The sequence below is a fragment of the Cetorhinus maximus genome, chromosome 1 (assembly GCF_964194155.1).
Source record: "Cetorhinus maximus chromosome 1, sCetMax3.hap1.1, whole genome shotgun sequence".
Taxonomy (NCBI): domain Eukaryota; kingdom Metazoa; phylum Chordata; class Chondrichthyes; order Lamniformes; family Cetorhinidae; genus Cetorhinus; species Cetorhinus maximus.
Genome location: NC_135879.1, coordinates 246574387 through 246590372, shown reverse-complemented (window position 1 = coordinate 246590372; position 15986 = coordinate 246574387). Strand labels below are relative to the sequence as shown.

Sequence of the window (15986 nt, the reverse complement as noted above, 5' to 3'; positions counted from 1 at the left end):
GCACTCTTTACTCATCCCACAAACCCCTGTCTCACAGCACTCTTTACTCATCCCATAAACCCCTGTCTCACTGCACTCTTTGCCCATCCCACCAAGCCCTGTCTCACTGCACCCTTTACACATCTCACAATCCTCTGTCTCAGTGCACTCTTTACTCATCTCACAAACCCCTGTCTCACTGCACTCTTTCCACATCTCACAAACCCCGGTCTCACTGCAGTCTTTACCCATCTCACAAACCCCTGTCTCACAGCACTCGTTACCCATCTCACAAACCCCTGTCTCACTGCACTCTTTTCTCATCTCAAAAACCCCAGTCTCACTGCACTCTTTACCCATCTCACAAACCCCTTTCTCACTGCACACTATCCATCTCACAAATTCCTGTCTCACTGCACTCTTTACCTGTCTCACAAACCCCTGTCTCCCCGCACTCTTTACTCATCTTACATACCCGTCTCACTGCACTCTTTACCCATCTCACAAACTCCCGTCTCACTGCCCTCTTAACTCATCTCACAAACCCGTGACTCACTGCACTCTTTACTCATCTCACAACCCCTGTCAGACTGCACTCTTTACACATCTCACAAACCACTGTCTCACTGCACTCGTTACCCATCCCAAAAACCCCTGTCTCACTGCACTCTTTACTCATCCCACAAACCCCGGTCTCACTGCACTCTTTACCCATCTCACAAACCCCTGTCTCACTGCACTCTTTACCCTTCTCACAAACCCCTGTCTCACTGCACTCCTTACCCATCTCACAAACCCCTGTCTCCCCGCACTCTTTACTCATCTTACATACCCGTCTCACTGCACTCTTTACCCATCTCGCCAACGCCTATCTCACAGCACTCTTTACCCATCTCACAAACCCCGGTCTCACTGCACTCTTCACACCTCTCACAAACCCCTGTCTCTCTTCACTCTTAAGCCATCTCACAAACCCCTGTCTCACTGCACTCTTTACTCATCTCACAAACCCCTGTCTCACTGCACTCTTTACTCATCTCACAAACCACTGTCTCACTGCAATCTTTAAACATCTCACAAACCCCGGTCTCACTGCACTCATTACTCATCTCACAAATCCCTGTCTCACTGCAATCTTTACCCATCTCACAACCCCTGTCTCACAGCACTCTTAACTCATCTCAGAAACCCCTGTCTCGCTGCAATCTTTACCCATCTCAAAAACCCCTGTCTCACTGCACTCTTTACTCATCTCACAAACCCCTGTCTCACTGCACTCATTACACATCTCACAAACCCGTCTCACTGCACTCTTTACCCAACTCACAAAACCCTGTCTCACTGCACTCTTTACGCATCCGACATACACCTGTCTCACTGCCCTCTTTACCCATCTCACAAACCACTGTCTCACTGCGCTCTTTACTCATCTGACAACCCCCTGTCTCATTGCACTCTTTACTCATCCCACAAACCCCGGTCTCACTGCACTCTTTACTCATCCCATAAACCCCTGTCTCACTGCACTCTTTGCCCATCCCACCAAGCCCTGTCTCACTGCACCCTTTACACATCTCACAAACCCCTGTCTCACAGCACTCGTTACCCATCTCACAAACCCCTGTCTCACTGCACTCTTTTCTCATCTCAAAAACCCCAGTCTCACTGCACTCTTTACCCATCTCACAAACCCCTTTCTCACTGCACACTATCCATCTCACAAACTCCTGTCTCACTGCACTCTTTACCCGTCTCACAAACCCCTGTCTCCCCGCACTCTTTACTCATCTTACATACCCGTCTCACTGCACTCTTTACCCATCTCACAAACTCCAGTCTCACTGCCCTCTTAACTCATCTCACAAACCCCTGACTCACTGCCCTCTTTACTCATCTCACAACCCCTGTCAGACTGCACTCTTTACACATCTCACAAACCACTGTCTCACTGCACTCGTTACCCATCCAACAAACCACGGTCTCACTGCACTCTTTACCCATCTCACAACCCCTGTCTCACTGCCCTCTTTACCCTTCTCACAAACCCCTGTCTCACTGCACTCGTTACCCATCCCACAAACCCCTGTCGCAGTGCACTCTTTACTCATCCCAAAAACCCCTGTCTCACTGCACTCTTTACTCATCCCACAAACCCCGGTCTCACTGCACTCTTTACCCATCTCACAAACCCCTGTCTCACAGCCCTCTTTACCCTTCTCACAAACCCCTGTCTCACTGCACTCCTTACCCATCTCACAAACCCCTGTCTCCCCGCACTCTTTACTCATCTTACATACCCGTCTCACTGCACTCTTTACCCATCTCGCCAACGCCTATCTCACAGCACTCTTGACCCATCTCACAAATCCGTCTCACTGCACTCTTTACCGATCTCACACACCCCTGTCTCAATGCACTCTTTACCCATCTCGCCAACCACTGTCTCACTGCACTCTTTACCAATCTCAGAAACCAGTCTCACTGCACTCTTTACCCATCTCACACACCCCTGTCTCACTGCACTCTATAACCATCTCACAAACCCCTGTCTCACTGCCCTCTTTAACCATCTCACAAACACCTGTCTCACTGCACTCTTTACACATCTCACAAAGCCCTGTCTCACTGCACTCTTTACTAATCTCACAAAACCCCTGTCTCACTGCAATTTTAAGCCATCTCACAAACCCCATTCTCACTGCACTCTTCACACATCTCACAAACCCCTGTCTCTCTTCACTCTTAAGCCATCTCACAAACCCCTGTCTCACTGCACTCTTTACTCATCTCACAAACCCCTGTCTCACTGCACTCTTTACCCATCTCACAAACCCCTGTCTCACTGCACTCTTTACTCATCTCACAAACCCCTGTCTCAGTGCACTCTTTACTCATCTCACAAACCACTGTCTCACTGCAATCTTTACACATCTCACAAACCACTGTCTCACTGCAATCTTTACACATCTCACAAACGCCTGTCTCACTGCACTCTTTAGTCATCCCACAAATCCCTGTCTCACTACAGGATTTATGCATCTCGCAAACTCCTGTCTCATTGCACTCTTTAGCCATCTCACAAACCCCTGTCTCACTGCCCTCTTTACCCTTCTCACAAACCCCTGTCTCACTGCACTCTTTACCCATCTCACAAAACCCCTGTCTCACTGCAATCTTAAGCCATCTCACAAACCCCTTTCTCACTGCACTCTTCACACATCTCACAAACCCCTGTCTCTCTTCACTCTTAAGCCATCTCACAAACCCCTGTCTCACTGCACTCTTTACTCATCTCACAAACCCCTGTCTCACTGCACTCTTTACCCATCTCACAAACCCCTGTCTCACTGCACTCTTTACTCATCTCACAAACCCCTGTCTCACTGCACTCTTTACTCATCTCACAAACCACTGTCTCACTGCAATCTTTACACATCTCACAAACCCCGGGCTCACTGCACTCATTACTCATCTCACAAATCCCTGTCACACTGCAATCTTTACACATCTCACAACCCCTGTCTCACAGCACTCTTTACTCATCTCAGAAACCCCTGTCTCGCTGCAATCTCAATCCATCTCACAAACCCCTGTCTCATTGCACTCATTACACATCTCACAAACCCGTCTCACTGCACTCTTTACCCAACTCACAAAACCCTGTCTCACTGCACTATTTACGCATCCGACATACACCTGTCTCACTGCACTCTTTACCCATCTCACAAACCACTGTCTCACTGCGCTCTTTACTCATCTGACAACCCCCTGTCTCATTGCACTCTTTACTCATCCCACAAACCCCGGTCTCACTGCACTCTTTACTCATCCCATAAACCCCTGTCTCACTGCACTCTTTACCCCTCTCACAAACCCCTGTCTCACTGCACTCTTTACTCATCTCACAAACCCCTGTCTCACTGCAATCTTTACACATCTCACAAACCACTGTCTCACTGCGCTCTTTACTCATCTGACAAACCCCTGTCTCACTGCACTCTTTACGCATCTTACAAACCCCTGTCTCATTGCACTCTTTACTCATCTCACAAACCCCTGTCTCACTGCACTCTTTACCCAACTCACAAAACGCTGTCTCACTGCACTCTTTACGCATCCGACATACACCTGTCTCACTGCCCTCATTACCCATCTCACAAACCACTGTCTCACTGCACTCTTTACTCATCTGACAACCCCCTGTCTATTTGCACTCTTTACTCATCCCACAAACCCCGGTCTCACTGCACTCTTTACTCATCCCATAAATCCCTGTCTCACTGCACTCTTTGCCCATCCCACCAAGCCCTGTCTCACTGCACCCTTTAAACATCTCACAATCCTCTGTTTCAGTGCACTCTTTACTCATCTCACAAAAACCTGTCTCACTGCACTCTTTCCACATCTCACAAACCCCGGTCTCACTGCAGTCTTTACCCATCTCACAAACCCCTGTCTCACAGCACTCTTTACCCATCTCACAAACCCCTGTCTCACTGCACTCTTTTCTCATCTCAAAAACCCCAGTCTCACTGCACTCTTTACCCATCTCACAAACCCCCTTCTCACTGCACACTATCGATCTCACAAACTCCTGTCTCACTGCACTCTTTACCCATCTCACAAACCCCTGTCTCCCCGCACTCTTTACTCATCTTACATACCCGTCTCACTGCACTCTTTACCCATCTCACAAACTCCCGTCTCACTGCCCTCTTAACTCATCTCACAAACCCCTGACTCACTGCCCTCTTTACTCATCTCACAACCCCTGTCAGACTGCACTCTTTACACATCTCACAAACCACTGTCTCACTGCACTCGTTACCCATCCCACAAACCCCTGTCTCAGTGCACTCTTTACTCATCCCAAAAACCCCTTTCTCACTGCACTCTTTACTCATCCCACCAAGCCCTGTCTCACTGCACCCTTTACACATCTCACAATCCTCTGTCTCAGTGCACTCTTTACTCATCTCACAAACCCCTGTCTCACTGCACTCTTTCCACATCTCACAAACCCCTGTCTCACTGCACTCTTTACCTATCTCTCAAACACCTGTCACACTTCACTCTTTACCCATCTCACAAACCCGTCTCACTGAACTCTTAAGCCATCTCACAAACCCCTGTCTCACTGCACTCTTTACCCATCTCACCAAACCCCTGTCTCACTGCAATCTTAAGCCATCTCACAAACCCCTTTCTCACTGCACTCTTCACACATCTCACAAACCCCTGTCTCTCTGCACTCTTTACCCATCTCACAAACCCCTGTCTCACTGCACTCTTTACTCATCTCACAAACCCCTGTCTCACTGCAATCTTTACACATCTCACAAACCCCGGTCTCACTGCACTCATTACTCATCTCACAAATCCCTGGTCACTGCAATCTTTACCCATCTCACAAACCCCTGTCTCACAGCACTCTTTAATCATCTCAGAAACCCCTGTCTGGCTGCAATCTTTACCCATCTCAAAAAACCCTGTCTCACTGCACTCTTTACTCATCTCACAAACCCCTGTCTCACTGCACTCATTACACATCTCACAAACCCGACTCACTGCACTCTTTACCCAACTCACAAAACCCTGTCTCACTGGACTCTTTACGCATCCGACATACACCTGTCTCACTGCACTCTTTACCCATCTCACAAACCACTGTCTCACTGCGCTCTTTACTCATCTGACAAACCCCTGTCTCACTGCACTCTTTACCCATCTTACAAACCCCTGTCTCACTGCACTCTTTACTCATCTCACAAACCCCTGTCTCACTTACCTCTTTACCCATCTTACAAACTGCTGTCTCACTACACTCATTACCCATCTCACAAACCCCTGTCTCACTGCACTCTTTACCCATCTCACAAACCCCTGTCTCAATGCACTATCTACCCATCTCACAAACGTGTCTCACTGCACTCTTTACCCCTCTCACAAACCCCTGTCTCTTCTGAACTCTTTACCTGTCTCACAAACCCCTGTTTCACTGCACTCTTTACCCATCTCACAAACCCCTGTCTCACTGCAACCTTTACACATCTCGCAAACCCCTGTCTCACTGCACTCTTTACCCATCTCGCCAACGCGTCTCACAGCACTCTTTACCCATCTCACAAATCCGTCTAACTGCACTCTTTACCCATCTCACAAACCCCTGTCTCACAAACTCCTGTCTCACTGCACTCTTTACTCATCCCACAAACGCCTGTCTCACTGCACTCTTTAGTCATCCCACAAACCCCTGTCTCACTACAGTATTTATGCATCTCGCAAACTCCTGTCTCATTGCACTCTTTACCCATCTCACAAACCCCTGTCTCACTGCCCTCTTTACCCTTCTCACAAACCCCTGTATCACTGCACTCCTTACCCATCTCACAAACCCCTGTCTCACTGCACTATTTTACCCATCTCACAAACCCCTGTCTCACTGCAAACTTTACCCATCTCGCAAACCCCTGTCTCACTGCACTCTTTACCCATCTCGCCAACCCGTCTCACAGCACTCTTTACCCATCTCACAAATCGGTCTCACTGCACTCTTTACCCATCTCACACATCCCTGTCTCACTGCACTCTTTAACCATCTCGCCAACCACTGTCTCACTGCACTCTTTACCAATCTCAGAAACCAGTCTCACAGCACTCTTTACCCATCTCACACACCCCTGTCTCACTGCACTCTATACACATCTCACAAACCCCTGTCTCATTGCCCTCTTTAACCATCTCACAAACACCTGTCTTACTGCACTCTTTACACATCTCACAAACCCCTGTCTCACTGCACTCTTTACTAATCTCACAAACCCCTGTCTCGCTGAACTCTTTACCCAACTCACAAACGCCTGACTCACTGCACTCGTTAAACATCTCACAAACCCCTGTCTCACTGAACTCTTTCCCCATCTCACAAACCCCTGTCTCACTACATACTTTACTCATCTCACAAACCCCTGTCTCACTGCATTCTTTACACATCTCACAAACCCCTGTCTCACTGCACTCTTTACCCATCTCACAAAACCCCTGTCTCACTGCAATCTTAATCCATCTCACAAACCCCTTTCTCACTGCACTCTTCACACATCTCACAAACCCCTGGCTCTCTTCACTCTTAAGCCATCTCACAAACCCCTGTCTCACTGCACTCTTTACACATCTCACAAACCCCTGTCTCACTGCACTCTTTACCCATCTCACAAACCCCTGTCTCACTGCACTCTTTACTCATCTCACAAACCCCTGTCTCACTGCACTCTTTACTCATCTCACAAACCACTGTCTCACTGCAATCTTTACACATCTCACAAACCCCGGTCTCACTACACTCATTACTCATCTCACAAATCCCTGTCTCACTGCAATCTTTACCCATCTCACAACCCCTGTCTCGCAGCACTCTTTACTCATCTCAGAAACCCCTGTCTCGCTGCAATCTTTACCCATCTCAAAAACCCCTGTCTCACTGCACTCTTTACTCATCTCACAAACCCCTGTCTCATTGCACTCATTACACATCTCACAAACCCGTCTCACTGCACTCTTTACCCAACTCACAAAACCCTGTCTCACTGCACTATTTACGCATCCGACATACACCTGTCTCACTGCCCTCTTTACCCATCTCACAAACCACTGTCTCACTGCGCTCTTTACTCATCTGACAACCCCCTGTCTCATTGCACTCTTTACTCATCCCACAAACCCCGGTCTCACTGCACTCTTTACTCATCCCATAAACCCCTGTCTCACTGCACTCTTTACCCCTCTCACAAACCCCTGTCTCACTGCACTCTTTACTCATCTCACAAACCCCTGTCTCACTGCAATCTTTACACATCTCACAAACCACTGTCTCACTGCGCTCTTTACTCATCTGACAAACCCCTGTCTCACTGCACTCTTTACGCATCTTACAAACCCCTGTCTCATTGCACTCTTTACTCATCTCACAAACCCCTGTCTCACTGCACTCTTTACCCATCTTACAAACTGCTGTCTCACTACACTCATTACACATCTCACAAACCCCTGTCTCACTGCACTCTTTACCCATCTCACAAACCCCTGTCTCACTGCACTATTTACCCATCTCACAAACGTGTCTCACTGCACTCTTTACCCCTCTCACAAACCTCTGTCTCACTGAACTCTTTACCCGTCTCACAAACTCCTGTCTCACTGCACTCTTTACTCATCCCACAAACGCCTGTCTCACTGCACTCTTTAGTCATCCCACAAACTCCTGTCTCACTACAGTATTTACGCATCTCGCAAACTCCTGTCTCATTGCACTCTTTACCCATCTCACAAACCCCTGTCTCACTGCCCTCTTTACCCTTCTCACAAACCCCTGTCTCACTGCACTCCTTACCCATCTCACAAACCTCTGTCTCACTGCACTCTTTACCCATTTCACAAACCCCTGTCTCACTGCACACTTTACCCATCTCGCAAACCCCTGTCTCACTGCACTCTTTACCCATCTCGCCAAACCGTCTCACAGCATTCTTTACCCATCTCACAAATCCGTCTCACTGCACTCTTTACCCATCTCACAAACCACTGTCTCACTGCGCTCTTTACTCATCTGACAAACCCCTGTCTCACTGCACTCTTTACCCATCTTACAAACCCCTGTCTCATTGCACTCTTTACTCATCTCACAAACCCCTGTCTCACTGCACTCTTTACCCATCTAACAAACCCCTGTCTCACTGCACTATTTACCCATCTCACAAACGCGTCTCACTGCACTCTTTACCCCTCTCACAAACCCCTGTCTCACTGAACTCTTTACCCGTCTCACAAACTCCTGTCTCACTGCACTCTTTACTCATCCCACAAACGCCTGTCTCACTGCACTCTTTAGTCATCCCACAAACCCCTGTCTCACTACAGTATTTATGCATCTCGCAAACTCCTGTCTCATTGCACTCTTTACCCATCTCACAAATCCCTGTCTCACTGCCCTCTTTACCCTTCTCACAAACCCCTGTCTCACTGCACTCCTTACCATTCTCACAAACCACTGTCTCACTGCACTCTTTACCGATCTCACAAACCCCTGTCTCACTGCAAACTTTACCCATCTCGCAAACCCCTGTCTCACTGCACTCTTTACCCATCTCGCCAACCCGTCTCACAGCACTCTTTACCAATCTCACAAATCCGTCTCACTGCACTCTTTACCCATCTCACACACCCCTGTCTCACTGCACTCTTTACCCATCTCGCCAACCACTGTCTCACTGCACTCTTTACCAATCTCAGAAACCAGTCTCACTGCACTCTTTACCCATCTCACACACCCCTGTCTCACTGCACTCTATACACATCTCACAAACCCCTGTCTCACTGCCCTCTTTACTCATCTCAGAAACCCCTGTCTCGCTGCAATCTTTACCCATCTCAAAAACCCCTGTCTCACTGCACTCCTTACTCATCTCACAAACCCCTGTCTCACTGCACTCATTACACATCTCACAAACCCGTCTCACTGCACTCTTTACCCAACTCACAAAACCCTGTCTCACTGCACTCTTTACGCATCCGACATACACCTGTCTCACTGCCCTATTTACCCATCTCACAAACCACTGTCTCTCTGCGCTCTTTACTCATCTGACAACCCCCTGTCTCATTGCACTCTTTACTCATCCCACAAACCACGGTCTCACTGCACTCTATACTCATCCCATAAACCCCTGTCTCACTGCACTCTTTGCCCATACCACCAAGCCCTGTCTCACTGCACCCTTTACACATCTCACAATCCTCTGTCTCAGTGCACTCTTTACTCATCTCACAAACCCCTGTCTCACTTCACTCTTTCCACATCTCACAAACCCCTGTTTCACTGCACTCTTTCCCTATCTCACAAACCCCTGTCACACTTCACTCTTTACCCATCTCACAAACCCGTCTCACTGCACTCTTAACTCTTCTCACAAACCCCTGTCGCACTGCACTCTTAACCCATCTCACAAAACCCCTGTCTCACTGCATTCTTAAGCCATCTCACAAACCCCTGTCTCACTGCACTCTTTACCCATCTCACAAAACCCCTGTCTCACTGCAATCTTAAGCCATCTCACAAACCCCTTTCTCACTGAACTCTTCACACATCTCACAAACCCCTGTCTCTCTGCACTCTTAAGCCATCTCACAAACCCCTGTCTCAATGCACTCTTTACACATCTCACAAACCCCTGTCTCACTGCACTCTTTACCCATCTCACAAACCCCTGTCTCACTGCACTCTTTACTCATCTCACAAACCCCTGTCTCACTGCACTCTTTACTCATCTCACAAACCCCTGTCTCACTGCAATCTTTACACATCTCACAAACCCCGGTCTCACTGCACTCATTACTCATCTCACAAATCCCTAATCACTGCAATCTTTACCCATCTCACAAACCCCTGTCTCACAGCACTCTTTACTCATCTCAGAAACCCCTGTCTCGCTGCAATCTTTACCCATCTCAAAAACCCCTGTCTCACTGCACTCTTTACTCATCTCACAAACCCCTGTCTCACTGCACTCATTACACATCTCAAAAACCCGACTCACTGCACTCTTTACCCAACTCACAAAACCCTGTCTCACTGCACTCTTTACGCATCCGACATACACCTGTCTCACTGCACTCTTTACCCATCTCACAAACCACTGTCTCACTGCGCTCTTTACTCATCTGACAAACCCCTGTCTCACTGCACTCTTTACCCATCTTACAAACCCCTGTCTCATTGCACTCTTTACTCATCTAACAAACCCCTGTCTCACTGCACTCTTTACCCATCTTACAAACTGCTGTCTCACTACACTCATTACCCATCTCACAAACCCCTGTCTCACTGCACTCTTTACCCATCTCACAAACCCCTGTCTCACTGCACTATTTACCCATCTCATAAACGCGTCTCACTGCACTCTTTACCCCTCTCACAAACCCCGGTCTCACTGAACTCTTTACCCGTCTCACAAACTCCTGTCTCACTGCACTCTTTACTCATCCCACAAACGCCTGTCTCACTGCACTCTTTAGTCATCCCACAAACCCCTGTCTCACTACAGTATTTACGCATCTCGCAAACTCCTGTCTCATTGCACTCTTTACCCATCTCACAAACCCCTGTCTCACTGCCCTCTTTACCCTTCTCACAAACCCCTGTCTCACTGCACTCCTTACCCATCTCACAAACCCCTGTCTCACTGCACTCTTTACCCATCTCACAAACCCCTGTCTCACTGCAAACTTTACCCATCTCGCCAACCCGTCTCACAGCACTCTTTACCCATCTCACAAATCCGTCTCACTGCACTCTTTACCCATCTCACACACCCCTGTCTCACTGCACTCTTTACCCATCTCGCCAACCACTGTCTCACTGCACTCTTTACCAATCTCACAAACCAGTCTCACTGCACTCTTTACCCATCTCACACACCCCTGTCTCACTGCACTCTTTACTCATCTCACAAAGCCCTGTCTCACTGCACACTTTACCCATCTCACAAACCCGTCTCACTGCACTCTATAACCATCTCACAAACCCCTGTCTCACTGCACTCTTTACCCATCTCATGAACCCAATGCACTGCACCCTTTATGCATCTCACAAACACCTGTCTCACTGCACTCTTTACTCATCCACCAAACCCCTGTCACAATGCAGACTTTACGCATATCACAAACCTGTCTCACGGCACTCTTTACTCATCTCACAGAACGCTGTCTCACTGCACTCATTACCCATCCCACAACCCCCTGTCTCATTGCACTCTTTGCCCATCCCACCAAGCCCTGTCTCACTGCACCCTTTACACATCTCACAATCCTCTGTCTCAGTGCACTCTTTACTCATCTCACAAACCACTGTCTCACTGCACTCTTTCCACATCTCACAAACCCCTGTCTCACTGCACTCTTTACCTATCTCACAAACCCCTGTCACACTTCACTCTTTACCCATCTCACAAACCCGTCTCACTGCACTCTTAACTCATCTCACAAACCACTGTCGCACTGCACTCTTTACCCATCTCACAAAACACCTGTCTCACTGCACTCTTAAGCCATCTCACAAACCCCTGTCTCACTGCACTCTTTACACATCTCACAAACCCCTGTCTCACTGCACTCTTAAGCCGTCTCACAAACCACTGTCTCACTGCACTCTTTACTCATCTCACAAACCCCTGTGTCACTGCACTCTTTACCCATCTCACAAACCCCTGTCTCACTGCACTCTTTACTCATCTCACAAACCCCTGTCTCACTGCACTCTTTACTCAACTCGCAAACCAGTCTCACGGTACACTTTACTCAGCTGATAAACCCGTCTCACTGCACTGTTTGCCCATCTCACAAACCCCTGTCTCGCTGCACTCCTCACCCATCTCGCAAACGCCTAACTGCACTCTTTATCTACCTCACAAACCCTTGTCTCACTGCACTCCTTAACCATCACACAAAGCCTGTCTCACTGCACTCTTTAACCATCTCACAAACCCCTGTCTCACTGCACTCATTACCCATCCCACAAACCACTGTCTCACTGCACATTTACCCATGTCACAAGCCCCTGTCTCACTGCACTCATTACCCATCTCACAAACCCCTGTCTCACTGCACTCTTTACACATCTCACAAACCCCTGTCTCACTGCACTCTTTACACATCTCACAAACAGCTGTCTCATCGCACTCTTAAGCCCTCTCACAAACCCCTGTCTCACTGCACTCCTTACTCATCTCACAAACCCCTGTCTCACTGCATTCTTTACCCATCTCACAAACCCCTGTCTCACAGCACTCTATACTCATCTCAGAAACCCCTGTCTCGCTGCAATCTTTACCCATCTCATAAACCCCTGTCTCACTGTACTCTTTACTCATCTCACAAACCCCTGTCTCACTGCACTCATTACACATCTCACAAACCCGCCTCACTGCACTCTTTACCCAACTCACAAAACCCTGTCTCACTGCACTCTTTACGCATCCGACATACACCTGTCTCACTGCCCTCTTTACCCATCTCACAAACCACTGTCTCACTGCGCTCTTTACTCATCTGACAACCCCCTGTCTCATTGCACTCTTTACTCATCCCACAAAACCCGGTCTCACTGCACTCTTTACTCATCCCATAAACCCCTGTCTCACTGCACTCTTTGCCCATCCCACCAAGCCCTGTCTCACTGCACCCTTTACACATCTCACAATCCTCTGTCTCAGTGCACTCTTTACTCATCTCACAAACCCCTGTCTCACTGCACTCTTAAGCCATCTCACAAACCCCTGCCTCACTGCACTCTTTACACATCTCACAAACCCCTGTCTCACTGCACTCTTTACCCATCTCACAAACCCCTGTCTCACTGCACTCTTTACTCATCTCACAAACCCCTGTCTCACTGCACTCTTTACTCATCTCACAAACCCCTGTCTCACTGCAATCTTTACACATCTCACAAACCCCGGTCTCACTGCACTCATTACTCATCTCACAAATCCCTGGTCACTGCAATCTTTACCCATCTCACAAACCCCTGTCTCACAGCACTCTTTACTCATCTCAGAAACCCCTGTCTCGCTGCAATCTTTACCCATCTCAAAAACCCCTGTCTCACAGCACTCTTTACTCATCTCACAAACCCCTGTCTCACTGCACTCTTTACCCAACTCACAAAACCCTGTCTCACTGGACTCTTTACGCATCCGACATACACCTGTCTCACTGCACTCTTTACACATCTCACAAACCACTGTCTCACTGCGCTCTTTACTCATCTGACAAACCCCTGTCTCACTGCACTCTTTACCCATCTTACAAACCCCTGTCTCATTGCACTCTTTACTCATCTCACAAACCCCTGTCTCACTGCACTCTTTACCCATCTTACAAACTGCTGTCTCACTACACTCATTACCCATCTCACAAACCCCTGTCTCACTGCACTCTTTACCCATCTCACAAACCCCTGTCTCACTGCACTATTTACCCATCTCACAAACGTGTCTCTCTGCACTCTTTACCCCTCTCACAAACCCCTGTCTCTTCTGAACTCTTTACCTGTCTCACAAACTCCTGTCTCACTGCACTCTTTACTCATCCCACAAACGCCTGTCTTACTGCACTCTTTAGTCATCCCACAAACCCCTGTCTCACTACAGTATTTACGCATCTCGCAAACTCCTGTCTCATTGCACTCTTTACCCATCTCACAAACCCCTGTCTCACTGCCCTCTTTACCCTTCTCACAAACCCCTGTCTCACTGCACTCCTTACCCATCTCACAAACCACTGTCTCACTGTACTCTTTACCCATCTCACAAACCCCTGTCTCACTGCAAACTTTACCCATCTCGCAAACCCCTGTCTCACTGCACTCTTTACCCATCTCGCCAACCCGTCTCACTGCACTCTTTACCCATCTCACAAATCCGTCTCACTGCACTCTTTACCCATCTCACAAACCACTGTCTCACTGCGCTCTTTACTCATCTGACAAACCCCTGTCTCACTGCACTCTTTACCCATCTTACAAACCCCTGTCTCATTGCACTCTTTACTCATCTCACAAACCCCTGTCTCACTGCACTTTTTACCGATCTTACAAACTGCTGTCTCACTACACTCATTACCCATCTCACAAACCCCTGTCTCACTGCACTCTTTACCCATCTCACAAACCCCTGTCTCACTGCACTATTTACCCATCTCACAAACACGTCTCACTGCACTCTTTACCGCTCTCACAAACCCCTGTCTCACTGAACTCTTTACCCGTCTCACAAACTCCTGTCTCACTGCACTCTTTACTCATCCCACAAACGCCTGTCTCACTGCACTCTTTAGTCATCCCACAAACCCCTGTCTCACTACAGTATTTATGCATCTCGCAAACTCCTGTCTCATTGCACTCTTTACCCATCTCACAAACCCCTGTCTCACTGCCCTCTTTACCCTTCTCACAAACCCCTGTCTCACTGCACTCCTTACCCATCTCACAAACCCCTGTCTCACTGCACTCTTTACCCATCTCACAAACCCCTGTCTCACTGCAAACTTTACCCATCTCGCAAACCCCTGTCTCACTGCACTCTTTACCCATCTCGCCAACCCGTCTCATAGCACTCTTTACCCATCTCACAAATCCGTCTCACTGCACTCTTTACCCATCTCACACACCCCTGTCTCACTGCACTCTTTACCCATCTCGCCAACCACTGTCTCACTGCACTCTTTACCAATCTCAGAAACCAGTCTCACTGCACTCTTTACCCATCTCACACACCCCTGTCTCACTGCACTCTATACACATCTCACAAACCCCTGTCTCACTGTCCTCTTTAACCATCTCACAAACACCTGTCTCACTGCACTCTTTACACATCTCACAAACCCCTGTCTCAAAGCACTCTTTACTAATCTCACAAACCCCTGTCTCGCTGAACTCTTTACCCAACTCACAAACGCCTGACTCACTGCACTCGTTAAACATCTCACAAACCCCTGTCTCACTGAACTCTTTCCCCATCTCACAAACCCCTGTCTCACTACATACTTTACTCATCTCACAAACCCCTGTCTCACTGCACTCTTTACACATCTCACAAACCCCTGTCTCACTGCACTCTTTACCCATCTCACAAAACCCCTGTCTCACTGCAATCTTAAGCCATCTCACAAACCCCTTTCTCACTGCACTCTTCACACATCTCACAAACCCCTGTCTCTCTTCACTCTTAAGCCATCTCACAAACCCCTGTCTCACTGCACTCTTTACACATCTCACAAACCCCTGTCTCACTGCACTCTTTACTCATCTCACAAACCCCTGTCTCACTGCACTCTTTACTCATCTCACAAACCACTGTCTCACTGCAATCTTTACACATCTCACAAACCCGTCTCACTGCACTCTTTACCCAACTCACATAACCCTGTCTCACTGCACTCTTTACGCATCCGAC

The 15986-nt window shown here is 48.3% G+C and overlaps 1 protein-coding gene across 1 annotated transcript in view; it reads right to left on the bottom strand.

The window, feature by feature from the left end:
• LOC144688623 (disintegrin and metalloproteinase domain-containing protein 12-like) overlaps nt 1–15986 on the bottom strand; it is an 812806-nt gene that overhangs the window by 352060 nt on the left and 444760 nt on the right. The gene's annotated exons all lie outside the window — the stretch shown is intronic.